Source organism: Palaemon carinicauda, chromosome 8 (genome assembly GCF_036898095.1).
Source record: "Palaemon carinicauda isolate YSFRI2023 chromosome 8, ASM3689809v2, whole genome shotgun sequence".
Taxonomy (NCBI): Eukaryota; Metazoa; Arthropoda; class Malacostraca; order Decapoda; family Palaemonidae; genus Palaemon; species Palaemon carinicauda.
This window is the reverse complement of record NC_090732.1, coordinates 158,130,050-158,136,229: the sequence shown is the minus strand read 5'-3', so window position 1 is coordinate 158,136,229 and position 6,180 is coordinate 158,130,050.

Below are 6,180 nucleotides of genomic sequence, written 5' to 3'. Positions count from 1 at the left end.
GTCCTCCCTTCCCTTAGTGGCCGCTCTGGTACAGAAACCCTTCCTGGGAAGACTTCTCTCTTCTCCCTCCCCACCTATCTCTTGTATAGCCTAGCCTATGCTTAGGTTAGTTTATACTCATCTGTCCCCTGTCCTACAACTCCTCCTTAGGGTGGATGAGTAGGGCTACCCGAGCTTCCTTGTGCAGTCCACTCTGGTACATATACCTTCATAGTGTCCTATAAGGTTAGTTACTAGTATAGTTCTGCATATGGGAGTCTTCCCCCCCCCCCTCTTGGGTGTTCCCTAGCCCTCCCTTGGGCTACCTAGCTCCCGGTCCCTAGTGACCCCTGCTCATGGATGTTAGAGCCTGCCTCTATCATGGGTACACCCCCTCAGGGAGGGGGAGGGATGTCTGGAACCCTGACGGTACTTCCTGCATCCCTTTCCCCCCTCCCCCTGTCTCTCTATCTATCCGGGTGCCGGTCTCTTGCCGCCTCTACTGTCGGCAATACCTGCCTCCTACTTGGTGACTTCCCTACCCTTGCCGCCAGCCCCCCGTGTACCGAGGGACTGCCGGCTGCCGCCGGCTACTACCGGCGGCTCTCCTACTCCTATCTAATCGTCCGCTTGCCGGTCGATCACCGGAGTGCCGGCATATACTGCCGGCAACCCGATACTACCTTTACCATCCTTATCCCAGTCACCAACCTGGCATCCTCCGACTGCTGGAGCCGCCGCTTCCTGCCGGCGTGCCGCCGTTGTGCCGGCGGCCGCCATCCTGGTATTTAACTGACTTTTGAAAATTGTCTGTTCTAATGCCAGAATCTATGCTGGAGCGAGCTCCGGCATGCCGGCGGCTTGCCGGATGCCTCGGAGGCGTCAAGAATACTTGCACCCCCTTACTGTAGCTATCATAAGACTAGGATAGCCCTATATGACAAACAGATAAGCTGCTTCTGCTATTAAGATCAGTACCTAGTACTGCTCTATTAGTGATCATGCTGTCTCTTTGCATTCTTCTAATTCCAGCATGCTATGTGCATCTTAGCACGGCTGGTTGCCAGAAGCAGTTACCCTTTAATGAGGCCTTCTGGCTCTTAACTGGGAACCGAATGAATTCGATCCCAATCTTGTCCTTGGTTTTCCATGGAGTTCCAAAATACTGGGAATTCTAGGAAACTATATCCAATGATCTCGGTCATTTGGATTATCCAAGGACCAAGCTTATGGTAACCAGCCGGGCGAGATGCATGGAGCATGTTCTCCTTTACTGTTTTCATTCTCTATGCATCACACCTTCTTTAAGTTAAAATTAATGATTAATATTAACTTAGTTTAAGAGCCATTCTTATGACTCCCCCATACTCATTTTCTCTTTCTTCCACAGGAGGAGCAGATGAAGTGTGACTTCGCCTTCTGCGCTGTGAAACGCCCGCAGTTTTACGGGCATACGGCTTGCAGGACTCACGCCCCTTGTGCAGACAAGAAAGGGGATTTGAAGTTTTGGAATCCACTGGATTGTACGGTCTGCCAGGCCCACCTAGTTGAGGCCTTCCATAACCCTCCCTCAGCGGAGGTTAGAGACATTTCTCGTGAAAAGCTGCGCAAGTGGGTGCGTGGCTTTCAGAAAAATGCTACTGGACCGTACCTGGCCACCGAAGAACTGAGGTCCCTGTTGTTCCCTAAGGCCTCCCCTGACTCAGTGGTACCAAAAGATGCAATCCCCACTGTCCAAATTACGGTGGAACCTGATGTGGTCATGGCTCAGTCCATGCACGAGTGTCGTTTAGATTCCGAGGATGATGAACAGATCTCAGACGTCTCGGAAGACACGGAGAAGACGCTTATGGCTCAAGGAGCCGAAGAGGACGAAGACAAGGTGGAGTACACCGAGTCGGAGCTTGGAGCTGCTCCCTCGTCCATCCCTCCTCCTACTCCTACACCGACGGAAATGTCCATTCCGTCTACCTCCTCGACTCCGGATCCTTCCTCTTCTACCCAAGAACTGATCCGGCTGATTAGAGCCGTCATGGACGACAGGCTGAAGGAGAACCAGGAGTCCATCAGGTCGATGATTGGATCCAGAGAACCGAAGAAGATTTCGGTCAAGGATCTCCCCGCTTGCTCTCATGCCAACCCGTGGAGGTATGCAGAGCATATGGTTATTGCGACCGGCAGGATCTTTGTTAGTGACAAGATCGGCACGGTCCCGTTGGAAGATGTGGAGTTCTTCCCAAGCTTTGAGGCCTACCCGGACTGTTACGTCCGGCTTCGTTCCGAACCTGCCTCGAAGGAAGAGACCGAACCTATAGAAGAGATAGTGTTCGATCTCGCAAAGGCCCAGGCTATGCTAGCCTCCGCATTTAAGAGTAGGGGCTTTACCTGCTCTAAGCTTCCGGCTTTGAGCAAGAAGCATCCTACGTACGTTGCACCTGACACTGCGGTTCTTCCTTTCTTGGAAAAGGCCTTAGCTGCATGCCTTAAAGCGGCGGAAGAAGGGAAACCCTGCCCTGCACTGGAGGAGTGCAGACCCTTCTCCATCGTGAACCCCCCTGACGCTCGACACTGGAAAGATGTTCAGCATACTTTCGTCGTGGGAAGGCTCGATCCTGACGTCGCCGGACGTCAGTTTAATGAAGACCTCCCTAAGCTCAACGATCACCTCCTTCGCCGGGAACAAGACACGAAGGAGAGGCTTGCGGCATCTCTTTCTCATCAAGTCCAACTGGAAGTGATGGCCTGTGACACTAGAGTACCAGATCACTACATGGTACTAGCCAAATCCCACTTACTGACAGTAATGAAGGACTTGTACCACTTCATAAAGGCTCGAAGAGCCTGTCGTGAATTCGTGTTTGCCGGTGCCACCGTGAAACACGAACCCCGGAGGCTGATTTCCTCCAACATCTGGGGAAAGCACCTGTTTCCTTCTGACCTTGTCAAGGAAATAACTGACAGAGCCGCCACGGAGAATAGGAACCTTCTCCACAAGTGGGGCATGTCCAGAAAAAGGAAACCCTCTCAGGACGATGGACCTCAGCCTAAGAGAAAACCTCAAAAGCCAAAACCCCAGCAACGTCAGCAACGACGTCAGTTTCCGGGACCCGCTACCTCCCAAGTGGTTGCCCAACCACAACAGACCTTTCAATTGGTCCCCCAACCGGTGTTGTCACAGTCACCGGTCTTCACCCCTGCCTTTGAGCAACCATCCACTACCTTTCATGCCAAAGGTAGAGGCTCGTTCAGGGGTGCAAGCAGAGACGCATCTCGTCGTCCCTCCAGAGGTAGAGGAGGAAAGGGAGCTAGCGGCCGAGGCAACAAGCCCTCGGGACACCAGAAGCAATGAAGTGCTTCCGGTGGGAGGAAGACTCCGCCAATTCCAGGATCGTTGGACCTTCGATCCCTGGGCACACAGCATCATCAAGAACGGTCTAGGCTGGAGTTGGACGCAACCACCCCCAATCTTCCAGCGGTTCTTCCAGCAATCGACCCCCCTTCTGGAAGAATATGTTCTAGACCTCTTGAACAAGAAGGTGATAAGGAAGGTAAAGTCCACCAGGTTCCAAGGGAGACTGTTTTGCGTTCCCAAGAAGGACTCAGACAAACTCAGAGTCATTCTGGACTTATCCCCCCTCAACAAGTTCATAGAGAACAACAAATTCAAGATGCTGACGCTTCAACAAATAAGGACCCTTCTGCCTCAAGGTTCCTACACGGTCTCTATAGACCTGGCGGATGCCTATTGGCACATTCCAATGAACCATCATGCTTCCTCCTACCTAGGATTTTGACTCCAAAGGAAAAGCTACGCCTTCCGGGCCATGCCATTCGGCCTCAATGTGGCCTCTCGGATCTTCACAAAACTGGCGGATGCCATAGTACAACAGCTCCGCCTAAGAAACGTCCAGGTGATGGCCTACCTCGACGATTGGCTAGTCTGGGCTCCATCGCCCGAAGAATGTGCAAAGTCTTGCAACGAAGTTACCCAGTACCTAGAACACCTGGGATTCAAGATCAACGAGAAGAAATCTCGCCTCTCTCCAGCTCAGAAGTTTCAGTGGTTGGGAATCCACTGGAATCTTCAGTCACACCGCCTTTCCATCCCCCAGAAGAAAAGGAAGGAAATAGCAGGGTCTGTCAAGCGACTACTGAAATCCAAACGCATTTCAAGACGACAGCAGGAACGAGTTCTAGGCTCTCTACAATTCGCCTCAGTGACAAACCCAGTGCTTCGTGCACAGCTAAAGGATGCCGCGGGAGTCTGGAGACGCTCGGCATCCATCGCTCGAAGAGACCTCAAGAGACGGCTTCCAAACAGACTTCGACGCCTCCTAAAGCCGTGGTCGGAAGCAAAGGCCCTGAAAAGGTCCATTCCTCTCCAACACCCTCCTCCATCACTCAACATCCACACGGATGCCTCACTGGAAGGCTGGGGAGGTCACTCCCACCTGAAACAGGCTCAAGGGACCTGGTCTCCACTATTCAAGACGTTCCACATAAACATCTTGGAGGCCATGGCGGTCCTTCTAACTCTGAAGAAGTTATCCCCGCCGCCCTCGATCCACATCCGTCTAACCCTAGACAACTCGGTGGTAGTTCGTTGTCTCAATCGCCAAGGCTCAAGATCGCCCCAGATAAATCAGGTGCTTCTCCCAATCTTCCGTCTGGCGGAGAAGAAGAAGTGGCACCTGTCTGCAGTTCACCTACAAGGATTCCGCAATGTGACAGCGGATGCTCTATCTCGGACAAACCCGATAGAGTCGGAATGGTCTCTAGACGCAAGATCGTTCTCCTTCATCTCTCACCAAGTCCCAGAACTTCAGATAGATCTCTTTGCAACGAGCGACAACAATCAACTTCCTCTGTACGTAGCCCCGTACGAGGACCCCAAAGCAGAAGCGGTGGACGCCATGTCACTGGACTGGAACAGGTGGTCCAAGATATACCTGTTCCCTCCCACCAACCTTCTGTTGAAAGTCCTCTCCAAACTGAGAACCTTCAAAGGGACAGCGGCCCTAGTGGCTCCCAAGTGGCCCCGGAGCAACTGGTACCCCCTGGTCCTGGAGCTGCAGCCCAAGCTGATCCCTCTCCCGGGCCCAGTTCTCTCTCAACAAGTACAGAAGTCGACTGTCTTCGCTTCATCATCGAAAATCAAGGACCTTCATCTCATGATTTTCTCTCCCTTGCCGCAAAGAAGAGGTTTGGGATCTCGAAGAAAAGTCTAGACTTCCTAGAGGAATACAAGACCGAATTCACGAGACGGCAATATGAATCATCCTGGAGGAAATGGGTCTCCTTTGTCAAGGCAAAAAATCCTAAAGAAATCACCATTGATTTCTGTATGTCCTTCTTCATTCACCTTCATGGACAAGGATTAGCAGCCAATACGATTTCAACCTGCAAATCGGCCTTGGTTAGACCAATTCTATATGCTTTCCAAATTGATCTGTCCAACGACATCTTTAACAAATTACCAAAAGCATGTGCTCGCCTACGCCCAGCACCCCCTCCGAAACCGATCTCCTGGTCACTAGATAAGGTACTCCATTTCGCCTCCAACTTGGACAACGATTCATGCCCCCTCAAGGATCTGACTCAGAAAGTTATATTTTTATTTGCTCTCGCTTCGGGAGCTCGAGTCAGCGAAATAGTGGCATTATCAAGAGAAGAGGGACACATCCTGTTTACCGATTCAGGAGAAGTGACCCTCTCCCCTGATCCGACATTTCTCGCTAAAAACGAATTACCCACCAAAAGATGGGGCCCTTGGAGAATATGCCCCCTGAAGGAGGATGTCTCTCTATGTCCAGTAGAGAGTCTCAAGGTCTATCTTCGCAGAACTTCGAACTTTGGTGGAGGCCAACTCTTCAAAGGAGAAACATCGGGCAGCGACCTGTCACTGAAACAATTAAGAGCGAAAATCACCTACTTCATTCGCAGAGCGGATCCGAACAGTACACCCGCTGGTCATGATCCTAGAAAAGTGGCATCTTCTCTGAACTTCTTTCAGAGCATGGACTTTGAAAGCCTTAAAAACTTTACGGGCTGGAAGTCCTCGCGAGTTTTCTTTAAACATTATGCGAAACAAGTGCACGAAGTCAAACATTTTGTGGTAGCCGCAGGTAGTGTTATGAAACCTGCACCTAACTCTGCGTAGAACAGTGAGTTACTTGGGACTCTAACTCTTCGGGTGCCTAT